Raw genomic sequence first — 15,907 nt, forward strand, 5'->3', positions numbered from 1 at the left:
AGGTTTTAAAGGTAAGGAAGAGGACAGTTTAAATTCATCTTGGAAACAAAGCAGCAGTGAATAACAGTTTCAATATAAAATGAGATACAATCTAATCACCCAGTCTCTATTAGCAATTTGGTAACTTCATCACCATGTAATTTCCATTGTACAGGTGTGAATGTGGCTGTTTATATAGTCAAAATGAAGATAATCACACTCGAGTTGAAGATATTAGCAGCTTTTGTAGTACCAAGTTTCTTAAGAATGATGTCCTAACAATGGGACATAACAACATAATGAGGACTGAGTATATTCAGCAGCTATTGCTAGGATGGAGGGAAAAGAAAATAGGATGGAAAGAAACTGAATGGAGCAGAAAAAGACATGGCTGAGTGTCTGGCAGTATTTGGCTATGTACTACACTTATATGTACTAACTGTAGGCAAGCTGTAGCTGTTTCGTTTTTTATGTAGCAAAACGGTACCATGCATGCAGAAAAGACATGAGCAAGTTTAAGGCTACAAAATAAGTTGGGGTTGAGGAGGAGGAGGAGAGGTTACAAAAGCCACTGAATGAGCGTTAAAGCTGTTCTGTAGATACATACTACAGTACAGCTGCCATATCCATGGATTTGCTATCTGTGGTTTCACTTACGCACATTGTTGAAAATATATTCTCTCTATGCATTTCTAGGTCCTCCAGTGCAGTTCTATGGTATTCGTGGGCTTGAAGCTGTTTGTCTCATTGAAAATAAAAAGGTTCCCTATTATTTCGGGTATCCATGACAGTCTTGGAACAGAATCCTTGCAGATACAGGGGTTGTACTTTACTGACTAGTTGGTGATGGGGGAGGAAAGAAATGGGATGAGGGAGAATAGCATAGCCTGGAAAAAGGGATAGCTGGACCTCTGAACAGAATCATTCTACACTACAACATTTTGTAGCAGGTTTCATTGCAATATATCACACAGAGCTTTTTGGAGATTTTTCAGCTCAGATCCGGGGTGACTGCAGGTCCAACGATGCTGATTCACATCATAATGTGAATGTGATATCACATGCAATTCATTTCTATGGGAGCTCCTTCCGTGGCGCTTCCGCAGTGAATCCAAAGTGACTCCTCATTTTGGTGAATTTGGTACAAAAGTGAATTCACAGAATTCGCATTCAAGCTCACTTCAATTTCACTCTGAATTGGTCTGGTGTGGAATGCAACTTTGCTTCCCTCCCGGTACAGCCCCCAAACCTCCAAAGAGGCAAATTTCCCATGATGCTGTGCTGCAATTTTGCCCCAATTGCTTCCATTGCTCGGAAGGGTAGACAACAGGGATGGAGGGAATGAACAGGAGGATGGAGGGAGAGATGGGGGGCTGTGGGAAGCAACAAACTCCAGTTCCCAGAATTCCATAGCCTCGAGCCAAGGACCCCACAACAAACTCCAACTCCCAGAATTCCAAAGCACTGAGCCAGGACAGTGAAAGTGGAGTTAAACCAGAGGCAACTGTTACAAAGAGAATGAGAGTGGACTGGATTCAGGGAGGTGGTATTTTAGGGAGCATGTAGAATAATTATAATAATAATTAAAAAAAGTTTTAATAATAATAATAATTTATTTTTATTCGTTTGCTGACCACCAGAGCTCCCTGGCAGAGAAGGCTCAATGTCTCACGACACTACAGTTCCCAGAATTCCACAGCACTGAGCCAGGACAGTTAAAGTGGAGTTAAACCGGATTATTTCCCAGTGCAGATGCAACCTAAGAGAAGGCAACTGTTACAAAGGGAAGGAGAGTGGATCGGATTCAGGGAGGTGGTATTTTAGGGCACATGGAGAATAAGGGAAACCGGATCATTTCTGCAATCCTCCAAAATGCATCTCCTTCAGGTCCAAAGGATTTACTTCCAAGTAAATCTGCAGCTTCTACACTGATTATTTTGCAGTGGAATAATAATAATAATAATTCCATAATAATAATAATAATAATAATAATAATAATGAATGGGGGCTCTGACATGGAGGATAGATACAGATGTGGCTGAAATGGATGAGGAGAATAACAGGAAAATAGATGTAGATGTAGCTGAAATAGATGAAGAGAATGACAGAAGAATGGATGTAGATGTGGCTGAAATGAATGGGGGCTCTGACATGGAGGACCCATTTGAATTTGGCTGCCAGGGATGGGAAAATAGAAGGGAGGAAGAAACGTGAAGCAGTCATTCATGTGAAAGTGGAATCAGACTCATTTCTTCACCCCGGAAGTGAAAAGGTTCAGAATGCGTTCAGATCCCCACTGAGCATGCGCAAGGGTCCCAATTCGAATCAAGTTGAATCTGCATGGTTTGTCCTGGTGTGGTAATACAATGTGCACTCACTCCGCTTTGCTTGAATCCGCATCACATGAATTGCTTGGAATCGAACTGACTCTGCTTCCCCCTCGATTCAGAAGGGCAATGGAAAGGCAACTAGGTGTGGTAAATGTGGTAATGTGAATTCGTATTGCTAGACAGGAGTGACTCTGGATCTGGTGTGAAAAAACATCACTTTTTGTGTTGCTAGAACAGGAGTGACCGCAGAGCTGAGCTGCAAACCCCCCACATGGGATAAGAGCCATTGGTTCCAAATGAATTTCAAATTCCCTCTGTCCAGGAGGGACTGCAGTGGGCTTATCAGTTTCAGATGGCAAGCACTTCATGACACAAGAGACTAATAAAGATGGATCTATAATCAAAGTGTGTACTCTCAGAAAGAGTGCAAGCTAGAATGGTTTATGCTATGCTCTTGAAAAAATGAACCACTCATCTATGTGAGCTACTAATAAGTCTTGCTCCTAGCCTGGACTGCTCTGCAGCCTAAAGTCAGACAAACTTTGTAGAAAGTCAGGAACCTGACAATTAGTTTTGTTAAACGTTCTAGGTGCACATTATACCAATCGGAAACTGAATATGTTTTAAATTATAATTATTAATTACATTCTTTTTTTTAAATAAGTGTGTTTTAAAGACAGCAATATCTTAATTAGATAAAGGAGACACCACCCTGCAAAGAGACAACAAGTCCTTAAAAAACACTTATCTTTTTGTTAATGACAGCAGTTCTCCAATGCTTTTAAGCAGTATCCAACTGTTAATGTACATAGCCTTTTGGGAGCAATCAAACTAAGGTCCAAAACACACTGCAGAAATAATCCAGATTGAGACCACTTTAACTGCTCTGGCTCAATGCTAGAGAATTCTGGGAGCTGTAGTTTTGCGAGACATTTAGCCTTCTCTGTCAGAGAGCTCTGGTACACAATAAACTGCAATTCCCAGGATTCCCTAGCACTGAGCCGGACAGTTAAAGTGGACTCAAACTGGATTATTTCTGCAGTGTATTTTGGACCTTGGTTCAATCTTTTAGCTCCACTTTCCCCCTATAATGCTTACCTCAAGCTTGACTGGTCATTGGGCAAAGTGTCCTCCAGCCTCCCCCATACTTCCCTGATGTTCTTCATTCCTGTTTCCTAGGGTGATGCATGGAAATAGGCAGTACTGCTGAAAACAGTGTGCCTTCAGCCATCTGATCCTTCCTCAGCCCAATTTTGTATGGAGGAGCAATAGATAGATAGATAGATAGACAGACAGACAGACAGATAGAGGAAAAGCAGGTAGTGGATCCCCTGGCATTTGACCTGTGTGCCGACTCCAGACCTGCTCTTCTCTAGCAGAAACAAATGCCATAAAACTATCATACCAATCACAACCACTAAATATGCTTACCTCATATTTTACATTTTTAGTGTTAATTTAGATATAGGAAAGTACTGAATACCATTTAAGCACACAATAGACTCTGTGTTAGAGGGAGGAATGAGCCTAGTTTAACAAGGAGCAACACAACATTCAAGTTGCACTGTGGAAGAAAAACAGCCTTCACTATGGCCCACCATGTGTGCACTTCTCTAAAGCACTCCTTTGTAACCACTTGTAGGTCCTCTACAATTTGAGGAACATTATTTTCTGGAATTGAGTTAGAATTCTGCTCCAATTTTTGTTTTCTCTGGCACGGCTCTTTTGCCAGCAAAGAATGGCATGATGACAAGCATGTTTCTCTGGCATGGAAGATAAGCAATGAAGAAAGCCACACTTGTTGGATGTCCGCCTCCAGCTGTTAAAGAAAGAAAAACCCTGCCAGAAGAAAAAGTAGTAATAACTTACGTAGCTAACTGGGATTTAAGGTGGCAAATGTATCCAGGATTGTAGTGGCTAAGAAAGTCAGTAGATCTTTGGATTAGGATTTGGAGTAGGGATGCCATAACCCGGCGGCCCCTGGGAGAAACCCGCTTTTGGGGGGCCCCTCCCGGTCCCGGTCCGATTTGGCCCCCAGCCTGGGGCCCGCACGGCGCCTCCCCACCTTCCCCCGCCTCCCCGCACGGCCACGCCACCCACCACCTCCTCCTCCGAGGAGGAGGAGAAGGAGAGGAGCTGCTTGGCAGCCATTTTGAGACCGTGTGCTCGAGACCGTGTGCTCATTGCTGAAGGGGTGGAGCTTCTGTGAGTCACATCTGTGAGTCACAAGGGGGCGGAGCTAGCAGACTAGCTTTATATACGAACTTCCAGAGCCTTTCAGAGCAGTCCGGCCAGAGAGAGGAGAAGGAGAGGAGCTGCTTGGCATTTTAGTTTTAGTTTTCTTTAACTCAACAACTCTACTCAAGTGGCATCAGGTTAGAATCAGATATTGAAATAGAACCTTGCCTTTAAGTATCAGATAGCAGCCAGTATATTCCTTTAAAGAAGTATTCCCAGTAGATTGACTGTTATAGTCATTACTAAAGACTTTGCAGTATGGACAACGAGGGATCTGCTGTAGTCACCTGCAAGTCTTGTGGGATGTTTCTCTTCTTGCCCACAGAAGTCGAGAACTTCACATGCACCAAGTGCAAGTTGGTAGCACTCTTGGAGGAGAAAGTGCAGCAGCTGGAGTCAAGAGTAGCTACACTTCAGCATATTAGGGAACAAGAGGATTTCTTGGACACAATAGAACTAACCATCTTGGATGAGTACCATGCAGAGGAAGATGCTAGGGTGGAAGAGGTCACTTGCCATACACAGGAGGCAGACAGCTGGAGGAATGTCACAGAGAAGTAAGCCAAGAAGGAATTGTTCTGGGAGCTTGCAGCTAGAGAATCGATTCGAAGCTCTTTCCCTTATCAAGGAGGATGAAGCAGAGCAGCATGGACAGACTTCAGGGACAGAGCAGGGGAGCCTGAGAGTCCCACCCGAGGGAACAGTCGCTGCTAAGCCTCGGAGGAGGCGTGTGGTCGTAGTGGGGGACTCCTTGCTGAGGGGTACAGAAGCAGTGATATGTAGGCCTGACAAGATGTCTCGAGAGGTGTGTTGTCTTCCAGGTGCAAAGATCCGTGATGTGACAGAGAGGCTGACAAGACTGGTCAAGCCTACTGACAAATACCCCTTCCTTTTGGTCCACGTGGGAACTAATGATACTGCAAGACACAGCCTTCAGAACATCAAAAGGGATTACGAGGAGCTTGGTAGGAAGCTGAAAGGAATGGATCTACAGGTTGTCATCTCGTCTCTTCTGCCAGTTGAAGGGCATGGTCCAGGAAGGGAGAGGAAAATAGCGGATGTGAACAACTGGCTTCGCAGATGGTGCCACCGAGAAGGATTTGGATTCTTCGATCATGGGCTGCGGTTCCACGAGGAGGGACTTCTTGCAACGGACGGGTTGCATCTCACGCTAGTTGGAAGAAATGTTTTTGCCAACAGTCTCAAGAACTTGATCAGGAGGGCTTTAAACTGAGTTCCGAGGGGAAGGGAGACAATATTAAGGAAGGCGAAAGGGATGGCAAAAATAGTCAAACTGACATAGAGGAAACAAGAAAAAAAGTGCAAGGACCCAACAGTGGGAGGCAAAAAAACTTGCACAGGCAGCAAGTAAAAGGGAACTATGGTCTGCGATGTCTCTACACTAATGCACAGAGCATGGGAAATAAGCAAGATGAACTCGAACTCCTAGTACAACAAAGCAAATATGATATAATAGGCATCACTGAAACCTGGTGGGATGAGTCTCATGATTGGAATGTGGAAATAGAGGGGTATAACCTTTTAAAGAGAAATAGGCCAAACAAGAAAGGAGGAGGAATAGCACTATATGTCAGAGATATTTACACCAGTGAAGAGATCCAGGGCATCAATCATGGAAGCCAGGTGGAGAGCATCTGGGTAAAAATTAAAGGGGAGGGAAAGAACAAGGATGTTACGGTGGGAGTCTACTACAGACCCCCAAGTCAGACTGAGGAATTGGATGATATCTTTCTAGAACAGATGACCACACAGTCAGAAAAGAGAGATGTAGTAGTGATGGGCGACTTCAACTATCCTGATATTTGCTGGAAGTCAAACTCAGCAAAATCCTCAAGGCCTAGCAAATTCCTCACTTGCCTGGAAGACAATTTCATGGTCCAAAAGGTGGAAGAGGCAACAAGGGGGTCAGCTATTTTAGATCTGATCCTAACCAACAAGGATGACTTGGTTAATGGGGTGCAAGTGGTGGGATCATTAGGTGGAAGTGACCATGTTCTCCTGGAGTTTGTAATACAGTGGAAAGGAGAAGGCAGGCATAGTCAGACACGCATCCTAGACTTTAGGAGAGCGGATTTCAGTAAACTTAGAGAAGTATTGAGGGCAATTCCATGGTCAGAAATACTAAAAGATAAAGGAGTTCAGGATGGATGGGACTTTCTCAAAAGGGAGATACTGAAGGCACAATTTCAAACAGTTCCAGTGAGAAAGAAAAACGGGAGGTGTCTCAAGAAACCAGGATGGATGACTAAGGAACTTTCAACCAAGCTAAGTTTGAAACGGAACATGTATAAGAAATGGAAAAAGGGGGAAATCACAAAAAAGGAATTCAAAGAAATAGCAGGCATGTGTAGGGGTAAAGTCAGAAAAGCTAAAGCACAGAACGAACTCAGGCTTGCTAGAGAGGTTAAGAACAATAAAAAGGGCTTTTTTGGATATGTCCGCAGCAAAAGGAAGAAGAAGGAAACGGTAGGGCCACTGCGTGGAGAAGATGGCAAAATGCTAACAGAAGACAGAGAAAAGGCAGAATTACTCAACACCTTCTTTGCCTCAGTCTTCTCAGAAAAGGCAAAGGGTGCTCAACCTGAGGATAATGGAACAGAGGACAGAATAGAGGAATTTCAGCTCAGAATAAGTAAAGAGATAGTAGAGGAACACCTTATTAATCTAAATGAATTTAAGTCTCCGGGACCAGATGAACAACATCCAAGGGTATTAAAAGAACTGGCAAATGTAATATCGGAGCCATTGGCAATCATATTTGAAAACTCCTGCAAAACAGGAGAGATCCCAGCAGACTGGCGGAGGGCAAACGTTGTCCCCATCTTCAAAAAGGGGAAAAAAGAGGATCCAAACAATTATCGTCCAGTTAGTCTGACATCAATACCAGGAAAGATTCTAGAGCAGATCATTAAACAGAGAGTCTGTGAACATCTAGAAGGCAATGCCATAATCACAAAAAGTCAACATGGGTTTCAGAGAAACAAGTCATGCCAGACAAACCTAATCTTTTTCTTTGATAAAATTACCAGCTTGGTAGATGAAGGGAATGCTGTGGATATAGTATATCTTGATTTCAGTAAGGCCTTTGACAAAGTTCCCCATGACATTCTTGCAAACAAGCTTGTAAAATGTGGGCTAGACAAAGGAACTGTTAAATGGATCTGCAATTGGTTGACCGGCCGAACCCAAAGGGTGCTCAACAATGGCTCCTTTTCATCCTGGAGAAAAGTGACCAGTGGGGTCCCACAGGGCTCTGTCCTGGGCCCAGTGCTATTCAACATCTTTATCAATGACCTGGATGACAGAATTGGAAGCATACTTATCAAATTTGCAGATGATACCAAATTAGGGGGAATAGCTAATACCCCAGAGGACAGGATCAAGATTCAAAATGACCTGAATAGACTAGAAAGCTGGGCCAAAGCTAACAAAATGAAATTCAACATGGAGAAATGTAAGGTATTGCACTTAGGGCGGAAAAATAAAATGCACAGATATGGGATGTGTGACACCTGGCTGAATGAAACTATGTGTGAAAGGGATCTAGGAGTCCAAGTAGACCACAAGTTGAACATGAGTCAACAGTGTGATGCGGCAGCTAAAAAGGCCAATGCTATTTTAGGCTACATCAATAGAAGTATAGTGTCTAGATCAAGAGAAGTAATAGTGCCACTGTATTCTGCTCTGGTCAGGCCCCACCTTGAATACTGTGTCCAGTTCTGGGCGCCACAGTTCAGAAAGGACATTGAGAAACTGGAGCGTGTCCAAAGGAGGGCGACAAAAATGGTGAAAGGTCTGGAAACCATGCCCTATGAGGAACGACTTAGGGAGCTGGGGATGTTTAGCCTGGAGAAAAGAAGGTTAAGAGGTGATATGATCGCCCTGTTTAAATATTTGAAGGGAGGTCATATTGAAGAGGGAGCAAGCTTGTTTTCTGCTGCTCCAGAGAACAGGACCCGGAACAATGGATGCAAGCTACAGGAAAAAAGATTCCACCTGAACATTAGGAGGAACTTCCTGACAGTAAGGGCTGTTCGACAGTGGAATGCACTCCCTCGGAGGGTGATAGAGTCTCCTTCCTTGGAGGTCTTTAAACAGAGTCTGGATGGCCATCTGTCAGGGATGCTTTGATTGTGATTTCCTGCATGGCAGGGGGTTGGTCTGGATGGCCCTAGTGGTCTCTTCCAACTCTATGATTCTATGATTCTATGATCGCCAGCGGCCCAGAGCCCTCCTTCCCGGCCTCTGCGGAGACCGAGGCCTCCGCAGAGGCTGGGAAGGTGCGTGTGGGGCCGCCAGCGATTAAATTTTGAAATGTAGGACATGTTTTTTTTAAATGGAGCCTCCATTAAAAAAAAAAAAGTGTCCTACATTTCATAATTTTGTCCTACATTTTCCCCGGTTTCGAGGTCCTGATTTATGGCAACCCTAATTTGGAAGATAGGATTTCCTCTTTAGATATGAAGCTAATATCGTGAAAGTCTTTCCTTGGAAGTCTTGCAGCATAAATCACATACAACATATTGGTAGTAAACTAGCCTTGTAAATGACCACAAGACTTTCATGCACATTTGCTGTCACATTAACAGGGAGTTTGTCTTCCAAAACATATAAAGCTAGACATAAAAGATCCTGGAGACATTTTAGAGCACATAAGGAGAGACACGAATAAGGATTAAGGGTGCTGAGTTATGTAAACTGGACTGTTCTGAGTGGTGAACATCTGAGTGGGTGGAAGCTTTGCATAATGCAAACTGCCAAGACCTTAGGATAAGGAAGTGTGTCACAGGTGTCAACTTAATAGTTAAATACACCTAAGCTTACAGGAACTTCTTAAAAACAACTAGAATTTCATGTTTGCCAACCCCCAATACACAAGAAGATTTAAAAGAACTTGGAGTCCAGGAATTTGTTTTGAGTACTAAAGTGTCAGCATTCTGTAATAATCTGAGTGTTCGACTATTGCTCAAACCACTACACAGTACTTACTTGGAAGTAAGCCAGGGTAGTGTAGTGGTTTTGAGTGTTGGACTAGGACTCTGGAGGCCAGGGTTCAATTCCCTGCTCAGCCATGGAAACCCACTATATGATCTTGGGTAAGTAACACTCTCTCAGCTTCAGGGAAGACAAAGATAAATACAAAACCTCTTCTGAACAAATCTTGCCAAGAAAACTCTGTGATAGGTTTGCCTTAGGATTGCTATAAATCAGAAATGACTTGAAGGCACACAACAAACAAATAATTAACTACAATCCAGCCCTCACACTCAGGTCCTCTGGGAGGAATCTGCTGCAACTTTTAAAAACTAGACTTTCTGCAAATGTCCAGAGGACCTTTTCGGTCATCATTCCCAGATTATGGAATGGCCTGCTGGATGAGATCCATCATATTTTCCCCTTAAAAAGCTGTTAAGACGGATCTCTTCCGGCAGGCATTTCCTGAATAGATACCCAGCCACCAAAAGAAGACCCAACTAGTTGACCTCTGACTGGCTACAATTACTGTCTATCGGTTATTTGTTATTATTGCTACTGTTTTTAAGTATGGTTTAATTGTAATTGGTTTAATTGTATTTTAAGGAGGGGTGGGATTGGAGGGGTTATGTTATGGAATGTATATTTTAATGTTGTAAGCCGCCCTGGTTGCGTTGTGCAGAGCGGTGGGATAAAAATAAATTTTATTATTATTATTAGTAGTAGTATTCATGTCCTTTAAACATAATTTGCAAATGAAAAAGGAACACTCAGATCACTACAGCACGCTGGAACTCTAGTACTCAAAACAAATTCCCTTTAAATCTTCTTTGTAGTATATTAGCATTTTTGGTCCTGCGGTGAACTAGAACTATACTATGCCAGGAAAAAAGATCACATTCATCTCCGTATAAAAATCCACTCCAGATTACCCCAAGCCCCCAACAGTATAATGCAGTCGGCAGGGTCAACTTGTTGCTGCTCTTGACAGAGAGTCAGAAATATTCATTTTCTTACTCTACCTGTCTACTTTCTTACTCCAGTTCATAAGCCACCTCAGAACACATTATTGGGAGGAAAGAAGGACATAAATGAGTCATATAAATTATACTACTATAGGCTATACAGAGAACTACCAGTACACCGGGATCTACCATTTTGTCCCTGCCACACCCAGGATCCCAAGAAGCTTGGAAGGAAATGAGAAAGACTTAATAGCAAAGGCAGCCTCATTCTCTGGGCAGGATTTGCCCGGAGTAATGGATGTATCTACAGGGCAGAATTAACGCTGCTTGACCCCACTTGAACAGGCATGGCTTAATGCTGTGGAATTTTGGGATCTGTAGCTTTGTGAGCTATTTAGCCTTATTTATTTATTTAGAGTATTTCTTCTCTGCTCTTCAGCCACAAAGGCTTTCAGAGTGGTTTGTTGTTGTTAGCAGCCCTCGAACTGATCCCAACCCATGGCACCCCTGTGGATCACCCCCAAGACTCCCTATCTTCCACTGCTCTGCTCAGGCCCTGCAGACCCGTGCCTCTGACCCTCCTGATTGAGTCCATCCATCCGTAGTCTTCCCCTCTACCTTTCCTAGTATTGTTGCCTTTTCAAGTGAGCCGTGTCTTCTCATTATGCGACCAAAGCTTCAACTTGAGCATCTTGGTTTCTAAGACTTCTTGCTTGATCTGCTCTAGGACCCATTTGTTTGTCTTTTTAGCATCCTCAGTACTCTTCTGCAGCGCCACATCTCACATGATTTAATTTCCTTCCTATCTACTTTCTTCACTGTCCAGTTCTCATATCTGTACATGGGGATAGGGAATACAATGGCTTGGATGATTCTGACTTTATTGCTCAGGAGGTGCATATCTTCACTCTTTAGGAACTTGTCTAGTTCCTTACCATTCCTAGTCTTCTTCTTCTTTCTTGGCTGCAGCCACTGTTCTGGTCAATATTTGATCCTAGATAGAATTTACTTATTTATAGTATTTATATCCCGCTCTTCAGTCCTAAAGGTCTTAAAGTGCAAAGATATATAACTAAACATGAAAGCCAGAATCATACAAGCAATGGCATTCCCCATTGCCACGTATGGATGGGGGAGCTGGACAAATCAAGAAAACGGACAACAAGAGAATACATTCCTTTGAGACGTGGTGCTGGAGAGGAGTGCTGAGGGTCCCACGGACAGCACAAAGAACAAACAGGTGGGCCCCAGAACAGATCAAGCCTGAAATTTCTATGGAGGCAAAGATGGCAGGCCAAAATAAAGCTGCTTTGGGTCACTTTGTAGGTATGCTGTTTAAATGGTGCATGCGTCCTAAGGTCCTTTAAGGTTTCAATTTCCTCGTTCTCTAGACTTCCGTGGCCGCCATTTCTGTTTCCTCCTCCACGCTGAGCAGTAAGCCTTCCGTTCCCACTCTCCCCCTTGGCCTGACTAGGAACGAGGAGGTGTTTTAGGAGCATCCCTGGCAGAGAATTAAGTGGGGCACAAAGAAAACTTTTTGTGTGTCTGAACTGTTTGGAGGCTGCCAACCTTCACAGCGCCCCCGCCTTCAGGCTTACAATCTAAAAAGACCTGAGGCAAAAGGAGAAGAGGGATGCCCCCAGAGGGCTCTGCTGCCACAAACTACAAATCCCAGGATTCCACAGGACGCAGCCATGGCAGTTAAAGTGGGATTCTGCAGCGCAGCAGCAGCAGCATCAGAGAGACTGATTGGGACGAGAAAGGGGAAGCCTCTGAGAGGAACTCGCAACCAAAGGGAAGAGGGCGGGGCCGGGGGTCGCCTAGGCAACGGCGGGGTCCCCTCAACGGCTACTGGCGGCCTCTTTGTGACGATAGCGCAGCGCGCGCGCACAAGGGAGCGCCTCAGCGGCGCTACATCCGGGTCCCACGGCCGGCCCCAACAGTCCCTTACGCAACCGTTAGCCGGAGCAACAACAGGCCGGCACACAGGAAGCGAGCCTCCACACTCGCCCCGCCCCTGCCCTCGGCTTGTTTAGAGTCCTTTAATCAAGCGGGAGCCTTTACTCCTCCCCCCACTCTTTCCTATACCCAACTATCCATCTTCGACCTAGGCGATACGGGATTGGCTGGTTTGGGCCGAAAGGCGGGCCTCGAGGGAGCTCTCGGCTTCACTGATTGGGTGGCGCGTGGGAAGAGCTAGCGCAAGGCGCTCCGCGATTGGCTGGGAGGCGGGCCGGGCCTCTGTTGCGGGGGGAGAAGCCATTGGTTGGAAAGTAGGTTAGTGGTGCGACGTTCAGTGGCAAAGGCAGGCGGAAAGTAGGTCAGGAACAGGGGCTGCTGCTGCTGCTGCTCCTCGCGCCGCTCTGAGGAGGAAGAGGAAGAGGGGGCGCCTTCCTGAGGGGTGAGGAAATGGGGGCATGGAGGAGGAGGAGGTTCCCGCTGCTGTAGTGTAATGCGGGAGAAGGGGATTCCTCCTCCTCCTCCTCTGGTTGAGGAAAGCGGGAGAGAGGGAACATTTTGGGGGGCAGTCTTTTAAGTCGGGGCGCTTTTCCTTTTGGGCTTCCCTTTCTTCAGGGGGCGGAGAGGCAGCCACGGGGCGCGTGCCCTCCTTTCCTTACCTTTGCTCTTCTTGTGTGTGTGCTGCATGGTTCTGGGAGGGCTGGGAGGCGTTGTTGTTGTTGTTGTTGTTGTGTGCCTTTCCGACTTATAGGGCGGTCACGGGCCCATAGGGAAACTTTGCCCATACATTGGGAGATACTTGGCCATAGGGAAACATTGGGAATTACTTGTCCATAGAGAAGCATAGGAAACCTCTCCAGTGTTCCCCATGGGCAAGTATGGTGTCATTTGTACATCCAGGGAAAATGGAGTGTCAGGAACTGGTGCCAGAAACAAGCTTCTTCTAATGGTGACCCTAAGGCAAACCCAGCATGGCGCTTTCTTACTGGCAAAGTTTGCTTGTTTTGCCATTGCCTTCCCCTGAGGAGGCTGAGAGAGTGTGACTTGCCCAATGTCGCCCAGTGGGTTTCCATGGCTGAACCAGGATTCGAACCCTGGCCTCACAAGTGTTCTAGTCCAACTTACAAGCCATTGCACTATGCTGAATCTCTCTCTCTCTCTTTCTGTGTGTGTGATGTGTGCCTTCAAGCCATTTCCATCTTCTGGGGAATCTTTGACTAGGTTTTCTTGGCCAGGATTCTTCAGAGTGGGTTTGCCATTGCCTTCCCCTGAGGAGGCCAAGGTCTCCCAGTGGGTTTCCATGGCCATCAGGGAGTCTGTTAGAACAGCAGCTATGTTTCAGGTCATCATCTGCCAACCTCTTGTAACCTAGTCCTAGTCCAACATTCAAACCGCTAAGCCATGCTGGCCCTCTTCCCTTATCCTTACCTTACTACAAAGAAGGCCCCACCACCAACAAACAAACACACCATACAGCTCTTGGTCACCCACGTTGTTGTTGTTGTTGTTGTTGTGTGCCTTCAAATTCTTTCCCTGTCATGGGGCATTCTTGGCAAGGTTTCTTCAGAGAGGGTTTGCCATGGACATCGTCTGAGGCCGAGAGAGTGTGACTTGCCCAGTGTCAACAGCAGTGGGTTTACATGGCCAAGGCCAGTGTCCCAGTAGTCCAACAAGGCTGGAACCACTCCTCTCCCTGGGCTGCCTGTTTGTGCATAATGTGGCAACTTGAGCGAGAGAGCTCCATCGACATTCCTCTCTTTGGAGGCTGCCGCCACGCTTTGTCTCACTTCTGCTGGGGTTACCCCACTCTTTGGAGCCAGCAACTGCGGCATTAATTTCAGGGCAAAGTGGGCAATGGGTGCATGTGTGCATTTCTTGACATGTTATCTATTGCAGGGAAAGACAAGGAGAGCGAGACTGAGGGAGAGGATTCTCCATCCCCAGGTTCTCTAGGTTGTATGGCTGGGGCATTTGCCCAGGAGAGAGAAAGAAATGGGAGCTCTCCTCTGGGCCCCACAACAAACTCCAACTCCCAGAATTCCATAGTCTTGAGCCAGACAAGTTAAAGCAGTGCCAAACCAGGTTATTTCTCCAATGTGGATGCAGCCCTAGTTTCACTTTCTTGGAGCCAACAGGTGATCTGAGCCTCTTCATACAGCATTGTCTCCCTCAACACCCATCTAAGCTCATCTACCTCCAGTGCCATACATTCTGAAGCCTTTCCTATTTTTCAGTTTGGGCAAAATTCCTGTCCAGCGTGCTACAGGATGGGGTTGTCGTTCCAACACCAGAGTTGGCTTTCTGTTCTAGTTATTGTTTTGGGAACAAAAGTTTCTGGTGGTTGAGCATCTCTTAAGGAATGCCACAGTTGGCTGCCCCCCCCCCCCCCTTTAAACTTTGTCATGGATGGTGGAAGAAATATATTAATTCAACAAATTTTAAAGTACAGCTTATAGAAACCCAGGAAGAGGCTAGGAGGGACAAAAGGTAAATGGGGCTCCTAGTTTCTTCAGGAGGGAAACCTATTTATTGGGAACGAAGTCCTGTTTAACTCCCCAATAATTGTATACAAGATGTATACGGTATATTCTGAATATATTCTTGTCTGCTTTAGTTTTATCAGCAAGGGAAATAGTTCTGTTTTATTATGTTGCAAAATGATTTATCCATTTTGTTGGCTTTTGTTTGTTTGTTTTTTCTCCCTCTATGTGAAAGAGTATCCACCAAACATCTGACATTTCTAAAAGCTTTGCCATGGTTGTCCTTAGTTTGACCAGTGCCACATCACTTGTTTGATATAGCTTTCCCATCTCTCTTTCTGCATGATGATGATAATTTCATGGTGAAACTCAATTATTGTCACTGCTCAGGGAATGGAGATGGTATTCTGATCCAAGAAATTATTTTGGCTAATTATTGAGTGGACCAAGGTTACACTCGTCCCGCCACATTTGCGGTTATGACTTTTTGCGGATTTGATTTATTCACAGATTTTATTAATATGTTCTCTCTAGGAATATCTAGGTCCTCCAGTACAACTCTATGGTCAACTTTAACCAAACTTTGCACTGAGGGACCTAGAGATTCCTAGAGAGAACGCTCCACTATGCATTTGTGGCTCCTCCAGTGCAATTCTGTGGTCAGTGTCTGGCAGATGTTGACCACAGAGTTGCACTGGAAGACCTAGACATTCCCAGAGAGGTGTTCCCTCAGGTTAAAACATAGCATTTTTGTTATTTGCAGTTTTTCCACATTCATGGGGGTCCTGTGCCCCTAACCCCAGCGAATGTGGAGGGACAAGTGTATTAGATATATTAGATGATGCATCTCTTTTTGAAACATGCTTGAGTCTTCCTTCAAGAGCAAACCCCTTTTTAAAAAGTAGGGTTCCTGAACTTAGTTCATATGAGAGATTTCCTCTGTCTCTGCTTGCTCTGTAAC

General features: G+C 45.1%; 1 protein-coding gene across 1 annotated transcript in view; it reads left to right on the forward strand.

Moving 5' to 3' along the window:
* Positions 1-12,758: 12,758 nt before the first annotated feature.
* Positions 12,759-15,907, forward strand: part of ARNTL (aryl hydrocarbon receptor nuclear translocator like) — a 72,656-nt gene continuing 69,507 nt past the window's right edge. The window contains 1 exon segment of the mRNA XM_042447105.1: positions 12,759-12,908. The gene's annotated coding sequence lies outside the window, so the exon portion shown is untranslated.

The sequence above is a fragment of the Sceloporus undulatus genome, chromosome 1 (assembly GCF_019175285.1).
Source record: "Sceloporus undulatus isolate JIND9_A2432 ecotype Alabama chromosome 1, SceUnd_v1.1, whole genome shotgun sequence".
Classification (NCBI taxonomy): Eukaryota; Metazoa; Chordata; class Lepidosauria; order Squamata; family Phrynosomatidae; genus Sceloporus; species Sceloporus undulatus.